Consider the following 12,551-nt stretch of genomic DNA (forward strand, 5'->3'; position numbering starts at 1 on the left):
TATCCTGCCATTTCCACCAAGAAGCTCCAAGCAGCATAATGGTCTTCCCCGCATTTTATCTTCACAACAGCCTTGTAAGATTGGTTAGGTTGAGAGATGGTGACAGGTCAAAGGTCACCCAGGGAGATTCTTGGCTCAGTGAGGATTTGAACCCTGGTCTTCCAGGTCCTGGTCTGTCCTTCGAGCCATTCTGCCACATCAAAACCATGTGCAATGCCTGAGACTGACCCTTGGTTCTCGAGGGAGGAAACGGGTGCAGTTGGGGGTACTGTGTTTCAGTCATTCCACTCTTCCCCTGCATGCTATTTAACATCTATATGAAGCCTCTGGGAGTTGTCACCAGGAGATTTGGAGTGAAGAGTCATCAGCATGCAGATGATACCCAGTTCTAGTTATCTTTTCCATGTGAACATGAGGGATCAAGTCACCTCGATGGACCCTGAGCATAATCAGACAGACTATGAAACATCTCAGACCAAAATGGGCAGTTTTACAAAGCACCGAATCAGGGCCCAAACCAAATCTTGCCGTTGGTACACTCTGAAACTTTCTTTTTTGGTGGAGGGCTGACATTTTCAGGAATTGTCTGCCCAATACAATCTGCATGCCAAATATCTGACTAATTCTAAACCTGCCAACCCAAGCTAGTGAAATGTTGAAAGTGACCATTAAATTGAACAACCTTTGTTTTATAAGGATATGTGAGCATTTCCTTTGATTGTTAATAACATCTGTATTTTGGATGCTCACTATACATTCTGAGCGAATAAAATAAATTGATTCATGTGCCAAAGTAACCCAAATCCTTTGGCATCAAATCATAGTATGTTTTTACATCTTTCCTGGTACTCTTGAGTGTGGTTCTTGGGAGGTAAGATGAAGTTCATATGTGAAGCGTGGAATTGTGGTGTGAACATGCACACCTCACTTAATTCTGCTTTCACAGTGGAACGGAGCTATCGTGTTACAAACACAGATGGAACGTCAGGCTCCTTTAAAAGCAAAGGCTTCGCTTTCTTGGCAAAAGGAGGAAAGATTTGCAATGTGATCTCAACCAACCTGGCACACTGTAAGATCTTCAATCAAAAGTATTGACTTTGCATGAAAATACCTTATACCAGGCATGTCCAACAGGTAGATCGTGATCTACTGGTAGATTGCGGGGAGTTCCTGGCAGATCTTTGGCCCCTCAGTGATCTCCTCACCTCCCCCAGGGGGAAAACAATAACAAACAACTTAGGCTTCCTAAAGAAAGCTTAGCAACTTTGGTCCATCCAACGACAATGGGTAGATCACTGCCAGTTTTTTTTACTGTGAGTAGATCACAGTCTATTGGGAGTTGGACGTCCCTGCCTTATACTGTAGAAACTGCCAATTAAAGAGAAGCAGTTTTCCATTTACATGAACTTTGACTAATTTGAGCCCTTAACCTGTGTACAAAAAACCCCCCTTGTCTTAGAAGAAATAATTAACTATTTAGAAAATAAGGGGAGTTGTAACAAAAATGATATTGTGCCAACACCAAAAAGAATACAATTGTTATGTTTTTCTTTAGCTAAAGATGCTTGATTACACAGCACATTAATGGCTAGAAGATACTTGCTCAATACCTTCTGTCAGCCTGCTGAAGCATCCATCCTGTTTTCTGTGGGCAGGTGGCAGAGAAGTCTATATTAAAGCAATTCTCGAAAAGGCCAAGCGAGTTTCCACCATGACTACATGTTTAAGCTGCCTGTGTATATACCCCACATTTATTGGGGGAAACAATGTTTGCTTTATATGTACAAAGAAACAGTAGAGGCTGTATATTCAAAGATGAAATATACAAAGTATGTGAATTAGTCATAAATTGTATGCTGTTTCATTTGATAACGGGTGGTAATCTTATTTGAAAATATTCATTATTTAAACAGCATGGTTATAATTAGAAGTAAGAGAGTTATGTCTGGATACTGGAAATATACATTTCTCTCTAGTTCTAAGTAAAGGTGTTGTTGTTTTTAAACAACTTATGGTGTTGTCATGAACTGCCAGGACAATGGGGAGGTGGCAGAGGATTCCAGCTATGGGTTGTAGCCAGGACTGGGGCACACCAGGGCAAGCTGGCAATGAGGAAGGAGAGGTTGGTGTAGGAAGTACTCACTGGGTGACTGAGGAGGATGAGAGGATGGGAGTCAGTGCACAGGAACGAGAGCAGCAGGACCCATCGCCAGAGCCAGAGGGGCCACTGTCCCCATGAACATGGCGGGCTCTAAGGCCTAGGGAGCAGAGGGTGACATGCTCCAGGAGGCTGAGGCAGGGCCCACAGCCCAACTCACTGCCTGGCCAGGTGAGGCTCGCTAGCTCTGGGAGGGGGTGTGTGGTTCCTCAGCTGGAGGAGGCTTGGAGCAGGTGAGGGCCATCAGCCTCATCAAGCCCACATGCTGCAATCAGCATGCAAAGTACAAAAGGGCTGAGGTGCTGTGTCTGCTCAACTTCCCATATTGATGGATCTCAGCTTGGATTCTGCAGGATCTCTGTGGAACTGTGCTGACTTTGGACCTGTGGTTTGCCCCTGGACTGGAGACTTGATATTCTGACTTGCCGCCAGGTAGGCCAGGGGTTTGGGACAGATGTGTGTTTTCTTATGTACTAGTACATTGCTGTTGCTATTTGTTGGTTTGTTTGCTTTTAATTGTTTTGCATTATCTTGAAGGAACAGAGTAGCTATAAAACAGTACATGGGTGTGGGAGTTTGGGGAGCTCTCCCTTCCCTCATGTTCCAGACCCCAGGGAAACTGGGGTGCTGTGACATGTTGTTGTTGATTAAAGTGAGGGACAGGGAGCTTTGTGGGCAGCAGACTATAAGGTATCATTTGTTAGCTGGGGCTGTGAGTGGTTTACAGAAATATTTAATTTTGCAATATTGTATCCCCCCCTTTCTTCCCCCTTTTCTTTTAATAGTTCAAATTGAGATCTACGAGAATCGGGGAGAATATTTTGCTGTGCAATCCCCCCCTCCAAGTTTCCATGTGCCTCACCCCCCAAACTATCCAGCATTAGTTGTGTTGATGTGCCCCATTTTCCGCTTACAAGCTGAGTTTGTTGTGCCCTTTTCAGCTCCGTCCAATTGCCTCTTTTGTGCACTGGTTGCCTAGTAATAGACCATTTCATGTTTCCTGACTTTGCTTACTGCAGAAAACAATGAACAAGTCGAAAGACCCTTATTGAACAGCGTTTTACATAGCCAAATAACTTTTTCTACCTTGTCATGCCGTGAGTGAATGGTAATAACCATCCACACCACTCTGATTTCTTCTCAGCACTGAACTGTCCCACAATTAAACCCCTTTAGTTTCAAATGTTATAATAAGGTGCCAGCTTTTGTAAGGTTTGGAAACAGATATACTGGTTGTGGGGCGCACAAACCTTCAGCATTACAAAAAGTATTTTTCACCTTGCAAGAACCAGTTGTTTGCTGCTGTTCTGCAATGGACCCAAAATTGTTAGAGGCAACCAGATTGTGCACACCCAGTTTGGTAAATGCCCTTGGATGCTAGCGAGAGAAAGGCAGCTAAAAAAGCTGTAAAATACAAAGTTGACTAACTAATAAGTGGGTGTCTGTATTATATGGTCCCGGCGGCTGCTCCCAGTCACCAGACTAGCTGCTGTGTTCTGGATTAGTTGTGGTTTCTGAGTCACCTTCGAAGGTAGCCCCACGTAGAGCGCATTGCAGTAGTCCAAGAAGGAGGTAACACTGAATGCATGCCTGTCAGGTGTGATCCCACTAACCCTCATGGATCATTTAATATATGTATGTGTGTGTTTTTGCAGGGACGGTCCTCATATTAAGAAGACAATTGTGTCAAGTGGCAGATGCTGGAGGGCTGATTCCCTTTCTTGAGGAATCGCCTAATCTAGTCTGTAACCTCAAGTGTAATAGAGGATGGCACCCTGTCACCATTGTTGAAGTAATATTGAACGGCCGGCCCAACTAGCTTATGTACATGGAATCTGTGCCCTTTTGTTCCTTGCCTCGGGCAGCAAAACGCCTTGGGTCAGCTATGGGTTGTGCATCTGAATAACCCCCCCGAAGATCTGACATGAATGCTGCTTCATGCACCTAGTTAATTGTTTATAATAACAGTCAAGATTGTAGAACCTATGAACTGGCTGGAGATATAGGTAATCTTGAGATCTAATTATGTGTCCCTAGATTTAATGTTGTTTCAAACGCTCATTTATGTAGCTGCTCTTTCTAAGAATTGTTGCCCTTTCTGCCCTAAATATTTTAGCTGTCTCTCAATATTGTGCTATATGACAGTCACTATTTTTACATCTGCTTCCAAACCATCTTTTTGTCTCTGGTGAACTGCCTGCTACATAACTTATTTATAGTCAACCATATCAAACATTGATGGGTTTTTATGCTTCCTTTTGAAAGCCTGCCTACCAGACCATGCTTACTATCACTGAGAGATCCTTGTAAAATTAGATTTTGGGGTCTACGTGCTGCTGCAAAATGACTCATTGTGTTGTACTGAGAGGGGGAACAGAAGGAGGGAGATAACATCGAAAGACGACTTTTTGTGCTGGGAATGGGGGTGGGGTGGGGATTTTGCTGCAAATCTTGGAATCCAGCACTGTTGTTGTGTACTATTTGTGAATCAATGAAACTGTTTACTAACAACAAGAACAGCAAAAACTCTGTGGAAGTATAAAATCACCCCAGAGGAGCACTTGTAATCTTACCTGGAGCAGTGTGAGAAATACAGCAGGATGAATTTTCCAAACGATCAGAAAACCCTCGTTTTATCCTGTACCCTTGAGTGTTAATTAGCTGCCAAACATTTGCCGAAGCTTCTTGCTTTTATCAGTATTTTTAAAGATCCTTTAAGGAACCACCGGGCAAGTTGCCTGTAAATTGAAATAGAAAAGGTTTAATCCTTCAGGTTTATCTCAGAAGTAATCATGCATTTTTGTGGACTCCAATCACATACATTTCCCCCCAGTTGTAACATTTAATGGGTATCTTGTTCTTCACTGGGAATTCCACACTGAACTTTTGTAATACACACACACACACACACACACACACACACACACACACACCACACAAAAATTGTTTCCTGCACAGAAATAAGAATTTAAGCCAAGAAGGAGTTTTCATTTTCTGCTGGATTTGAGAGAATAGTACCCTGAACACAGGATCTTCTAGACTATTCTGCAACTGGAACAAGCATATTACTTGATGGCTGGAGAGACGATATCAGTCAAAATGGGATGCCAAGAAAATTGGTGAAGTTATCAATTGACATGCATTGTTCCAAGCATCCTTTGACTCTGTAGAATTGCTAGAATTACCGTATTTTTCGCTCTATAAGACGCATCAGACCACAAGATGCACCTAGTTTTTGGAGGAGGAAAACAAGAAAAAAAATATTCTGAATCTCAGAAGCAAAAACAGCAAGAGGGATCGCTGCGCAGTGAAAGCAGCAATCCCTCTTGCTGTTCTGGCTTCTGGGATAGCTGCGCAGCCTGCATTCCCTCCATAAGACGCACACACATTTCCCCTTACTTTTTAGGAGGGAAAAAGTGTGTCTTATAGAGCAAAAAATACGGTACCTTACCCAGAAGCTTTTGGTATAGTTAGCCAGCTGGATGTACTTTTCTGAATGGCCTCGGTGGCTGGGAGCTACTAGCTATTGCACATGCCTCACCTGCTTGGGTGGAAGCTGAAGGAAACAGTTTGGCAGTTGCAGGGCTGCCAGCAAAAAAAGAACAAAGCTTGGAATTCTGCAGCAAGCAGGAAAGAGCTTTGGGGCAGGGCAGGAGGACTCCACAAGAGGCTGTTTTTCTCTTGAAGCAACTTGTGCTGTTTCATAGACTGTGAGCTTCCTTGCACCCACTCCATGCTAAATTCCTTTTGTAAGCACACAGGTATTACAAAAATGCCCTCCTGCACACCAGTGCTGGCATTTTGGCCACACTGTTCCCAGATTGAGCAATGGGAAAAGGACACGAGTGGGATCTGCAACAAAATGTTGCAGCGTGAAGTGCACCTTCTAGCTAGCCAGCCTTGCCTTCTTGCAGGAAACTCCATTCCATTCCCTTGAACCCCATGGCATCTGACATATAGGAAGTGGCCCTCATTCAGACCTTTCCAAACTGTGTGTCATGACACGTTAGTGTGTCGGCTTCAGTGTGTAGTTGTTGTGTGAATGTTTCCCACGCTCCTCATGGAGCTGGAAAGGGTTAATTTAACCTCTGGTTTGCTAGTAAAACCGAATTACTGTGTTGTGAAATGATGCGTGTCCAAAATGTGTCACCAACTTGAAAAGTTTGAAAAGCCCTGCCTTAAATGATGGATCCCACTATCATGAGATACTTCTGTGATGAGTTATAGTGAGATACAGTGGTACCTCGGGTTAAGTACTTAATTTGTTCCAGATGTCCGTACTTAACCTGAAGCACCACTTTAGCTAATGGGGCCTCTTGCTGCTGCTGCGCCTCCGGAGCACAATTTCTGTACTCATCCTGAAGCAAAGTTTTTAACCTGAAGCACTATTTTTGTGTTAGCGGAGTCTGTAACCTGAAGCATATGTAACCTGAAGCATATGTAACCCGAGGTACCACTGTACTCCTTGGTGCCTAAATCCAGAAGGCCAACTGAATTCAGCCTGGCTCAGAAGTTCCTTGGGGTAAACTGGACTCTGTAAAACGCAGGCAATTTGTGTGCTTGAGTCCTGCAGTCCCTGAGCTATTAACGCTACATTTCTGCGGTTCTTGAGTCAGGCTTCTGTGCTGAAATAGATTTAAGGTACAATAGAAAACGATCATTTTCAGTACGTCCTTGGAGATTTGAGGAACTTAATATCATCTATGTTCTTTCCCCACTTTTTATGCTTTACCTGTTGGCCCCTGTATTCTCTGTGGATTCTGTTTGTACACACACAAACCTTTGGAAGCTTGGGCTTGAGCATCCAGCCAGGAGCTTAAGCAAAGTGTCTCTACAGTGCCAGCCTTATATTGATTCCACAGGAACCATGCCAAAAAAAGAGAGCACTCCTCTCTGCCTTTGCAGTCAGTTCTCATCCCGGGGAGAGTGAGCACGTTGCTGTTTCTGAACTGAAAGGAGCAGGAATCCTCCAATACCATGTGGTGATCTTAAATCAATACACCTGCTGTCCTTTCCATTTGAGCGTTTTGTTCTTTTGGAAATAAGCTTTCACCCCATTCCTCCTCGTACTACCTTTAAATTTCTACCTGAGGATGAGGGTTTTTGTTTCATTTTGCACTCAATTGCTACGTTTTCCCGGCAGGAGTTCAAGAACTACTTTTGTGGAACAGAAACCATTGATGGTCTGCAATAGCCATGCTGAGGTTTTCACATTGCGGCCATGCCGAAGAATCAAACTGAGGACTTCCTCAAGGAGCTTGGCCTGCCTGCACATGCAACACAATGTAGATGCAGAATGGAGTGTGTCGCTTCAGATTGCAGATGGGGAAATTGTATATTTTGAATGCCCCTCCATGCTTAAAAATGTAAATAGAAAACCGATAGAGCTGGTGAAGGGCTAAGATACGATGTTTCTTCCTGTGGTGCAAGCGTTATTCATGCAGGGAGATTTTTGTTCTTGCAGTGGCGTAGCGTGGGTTGTCAGCACCCGGGGCAAGGCAAGTAATTTGCACCCCCTAACCTGTGGATTTGCACCCCCTAACCCACAGATGTTGCGCCTGGTGTGGCCGGCCCCCCCTGTACCCCCCACGCTACGCCACTGTGTTCTTGTTCTTTATAGAGAGAAATGTTCAGAAACAGAGTTTCCCTCCTTCCAGGTACAAAAGTGGTGCAATCCATCCTAACATGGCATTCTCTTGCATGTTGTGGAGAAGCACTGTAGCTTTTGGGACATGCTAGCAATTAACATGAGACAATGGCAAGCCTCGCTGGCCAGGGCACCATTCACATTAGCTGAGTATGTGTCCTAGAAAAGGGAAGTAGGCAGGCTGGTTGGTCTTGGAGTTGTGGGTGGCTAATTAGGTGTGTGGGACGCGGGTGGCGCGGTGGGTTAAACCACAGAGCCTAGGACTTGCCGATCAGAAGGTCGGTGGTTCGAATCCCTGTGACGGGGTGAGCTCCCGTTGTTCGGTCCCTGCTCCTGCCAATCTAGCAGTTCGAAAGCACATCAAAGTGCAAGTAGATAAATAGGTACCACTCTGGTGGGAAGGTAAACGACGTTTCTGTGCGCTGCTCTGGTTCACCAGAAGCGGCTTAGTCATGCTGGCCACATGACCCGGAAGCTGTACGCCAGCTCCCTCGGCCAATAAAGCGAGATGAGCGCCGCAACCCCAGAGTCGGTCACGACTGGACCTAATGGTCAGGGGTCCCTTTACCCTTTTTAATTAGGTGTGTATACAGCTTCCCAAATCAGAAGTGGGAACACGCTGGATGAAGAGTAGCAGGAATGTTTACGCATAGCCACTGTTCATTCACCCACAAATCCACTATTCCTCCCCTCCACTATTCTTTGTTTTAGTAGCCTAACTCATACCCCACAAGTGTCCTGGGGTCCTGTTTGTTTCATGCAAGAGCACGGCAGCCATTTTGGGTCCCACGGTCTCGCGTGATTTTGTGCTGCGATCTCGGCCAAAATAATCTGGGGTTTTTTTGGGGGGGGTGATATTGTGTGGTGCTCACAGATCTCTAGAAGATCCCAATCTATCTTCTTCCCACTCCTACCGTTGAACATGCCTCAGAATCCGCACCAGATTTACGTATAAGCTAAGCAAGCTATAGCTTAGGGCCCCACTCTCTTGGGGGCCCTCAAAAAAATTAAAGGAAAAAACAAACTGGATGTACATTTCTAAAATACAAGATAAAAGACAACTAAAATAAAACCTATATACAGCAACAGTGTTTTGTGTTGTGTAGGCTCCTATGATGTAAGTAATGGGCCTTGCCTGCTAGCCTGTTCCCTAAAATATCACTGGTTTGTTCATTTCTGTATATAGGGTGCCTACATTCTGCATGGACTGTTATGTGCAAATGGCTTTAGATACCTATTGGTCCATAAATTACCATATAGCATATATTCAACACAAAAAACAGCAGTCATTTGTTGACAAAGGTCAGCTGGTCATATAAAGGGCTTAGGGCCTCATCAAACCTAAATCTGGCCCTGCTCAGAATCCTCTGGAATATTCTGAGGTCCTGTTTCTTGACAGATGGATCAATATGAAAAGGAGTCCCTGGAAATATAGTTTCTAAACCAATCTCCTGATGTCCTTGGCTGCTGGAGCACTTGCTGTTGGGTTTAGGTCTTTGGGTGTGCACCAGGAAAACAAACAAACAGACCCTAACGTGTGAAGTATGCCTAAACGTCCTGGCTGGGGTAATGGGATTTGTAGTCCAAAACATTGGGGGGAGCACCAGCTTGGCCAGAGCTCTCAAAATACAAATAAGAAGGGGGAAAGGGGGAGGGGAGAGGAGAGGAGAGGAAAGAAGTGAGATGAATAAGTATTGAGCATACCGGTAAATCACACAATATTCCTGGTATTGATCTTCAGCTTTCCCGTAATCCATTTCCCATAGTATATCCATTAAGAGGATTTATGACAAGCATATTTCTTATGAAAAATGAATGAAAGTGATAATGAGGAGCACAATTCAGGCTTTGCTGCAATAAACCTAAGCATAAGAGGTGTAATATTTGCTTTCAAGGACGGTGAATTTAAACAATCTGTTTATTTTTTTCATATGAAGATACTTTTGGGAAGGATGGGGACAAAAGAATATACAATGAAAACGATGTCTGGACTCGGCTTTGAAGAAAGCAGAAACTTTTTAAAAAGTAGCAACTTAATATATATTGCGGTTCCTAATTCGAAGCCTTGGAGAAAGAGCCCAACCCCCAACCGCAGCTTCTGATGGCAGCAAATTGGCATATTTAAATGTTTATGAGCCTTAATTGCTAGTATTGATTTGGTGAGGAAGGAAATCAAGGCACAATTATGAAGTAAGTTCAGAAGAGAGCATTTAGCTTCAAATAACTTGAGACGGAAGGTTCAGACATTGTGGTGAGGTTCAACTAGCAGATTGTGTTTGCGTTGAAAGTGTGTAGCACCATGAACTAGTCCTCAGTCTGCGCCGATTTCCTCCCTTCCTAGGTTAAGGGAACCTACAGAGGATGCTTTGCCAGTAGCCCCCAAAATCCGGGGACCGGTGTTATGAAATACTATGAAAATCTGTTCCGTTCTGTGGGTTCAAGGAAGCAGAAAAGTAGATGGGGAAATGCTGGACTTGAGTAGTTCAGCCGAGTTCTCACTGAGGTTGTACCTTAGCCTGTACTAGTTGGGAGCTCATAGAGTTGAATGCTCTTCCACACAAAGCAAAAAAATAAATCTATCTACATGCCCCACCCTTAGGAAATATGTTGTTAGAGAAAAAGATTATCCTAAATTAGCCTTCTCCCTAGCATGCTTAGTTTTTTTTTTTAATATTTTTTATTAGGTTTCTTACAAATATAACACATAGTACAACAAAAAAAGAAACAGCGTCACAAATATAAACCGAAAAATAAATAAATAAATAAAAAGAAACCAAATGACAATAAACAGCTAAACAACACAAATTAATTGGTTATTTAAACTTCTAACCTCATAAACATGTTTTTGGACTTCCTCTGAGCTCTTCCATCTGAGTTTCCTTGTATTTAAATGTAGCAGTTTTCTAATATCATTAAAACACAATATTCCAATTATATAAAAAAACTTTCCTTAAGGTTCTAGATCTCATTTATTTAACTGTCTCTTACTTTAATCCTAGGCCTGTTTGGTATTTTCAAGTAATTTCAAAATTTTAATATCACAGTATTTATTCAAATAGTCTTTGAATTTCTTCCATTCTTCCTGATATTCCTCTTCTTTCTGGTCGTGGATTCTTCCAGTAAGGTCAGCCAACTCCATATAATCCATCATTTTCATCTGCCATTCTTCCACAGTTGGTTGTTCTTGTGTTTTCCATTTCTTGGCTAATAAAATTCGAGCAGCAGTTGTGGCATATAAGAATAATTTTACATCTTTCTTGGGCAATTCAAAACCTATTATTCCAAGGAGAAAGGCCTCTGGTTTCTTTTATAAATGTATATTTCATCATCTCCCTAGCATGCTTGTTTTCTGTCTGAGGGGTTATGTTTTCTGCTTGTATTGTTATAGAAATCGGGGTTCACTTTTACAGCTCAGGAACTCCCACAGCAGGGGTTTAGGATTCCCTAAGGTCCAGTCTCAGACAGAAAAATAAAAGGAGAAGCAAGGCAAGCTGCTAAGCCTGATCTTTCTTGATCTCTTGCAACCAAGTCTCCCTCTCCAAAAAAAAAAAAAAAAAAAAAAGAGCCCTGAGCAAAGTGGGGAGCAACTTTTAAAACTTCAGAAAGGGTGCAGCCCCCCCACCTTGACAGAAAGACCACACGAAAATGTCACAAAATGTCATTGAATGAGGGGAACTGGAGCATGCATAAGTTACATGGTTCCCAACTTGTCAATTGTGATACTTTGTGAATTGCCCATCTCATTCTGTCATTATACAGGGGTACCTCGGGTTACAGACGCTTCAGGTTACAGACTCCACTAACCCAGAAATAATACCTCGGGTTAAGAACTTTACCTCAGGATGAGAACAGAAATCGCACGGCAGCAGCAGCAGCAGCAGCAGGAGGCCCCATTAGCTAAAGTAGTACCTCAGGTTAAGAACAGTTTCAGGTTAAGAATGGACCTCCAGAATAAATTAAGTTCTTAACCCGAGGTACCACTGTATTCCTGACACACACCCAAGAATCCCTTTAGGTATTGTAACTATCCTGTCTCCTCCCTCTCGGATCCATTCTTCTTGCTCTCATCTGTTTGACAGGTCTCACCTTTCTATTGACAGGCAACCAATTCAATCCATTGAGGAGTTTCCAATTTTCCTGCTACATAAATAGCTGCCAGGGCCAGGTACAGTATGGGCAAATCATGGTTCCTCTGTTCCCCTTTTTCAACTCACTACTGTTTTTTGGCACAAACATCATTCATAAATCGTGTAATTCACAAATATTTTCAGAGACGAGGGTTACAAATGGATTCTCTCGGGGTGGTGTGTATGTGGCAGGTGTATTCAATTTGCAGTGGGTACAATTGCTTTCCCTGGCAGGCACCCGACAACACACATTGACAGCTCAACAACAGGGCCACAAATTCACATAACATTTGCATGTGCCAATTTATACATATAAATGCAAAATTTAGAAATAATTGTCATAATTTAAATATGAAGACCGTCTACAAGATCTGATTTTTACCCAGGTGGAAAAGCAGTGGGTGTCCACCTGCTCTCACTTTCTCTGACACTGTGGAGGTGGGGTGGGGGCTCATCTCTCTTATTTATTTTCCGTTTAAATATATATATATACATTCACATCATCATTATCCACTTTATCACCCAGGCTCTTTAGAGCCTATCGACTTCCTTCCCTCCCACCTCACGGCTATCAGAATTAACCTTTATATCATTGCATTTTGTAGGTTTTCCAATTCTA

The sequence above is a fragment of the Podarcis gaigeae genome, assembly GCF_964106915.1.
Source record: "Podarcis gaigeae genome assembly, chromosome: 17".
Classification (NCBI taxonomy): domain Eukaryota; kingdom Metazoa; phylum Chordata; class Lepidosauria; order Squamata; family Lacertidae; genus Podarcis; species Podarcis gaigeae.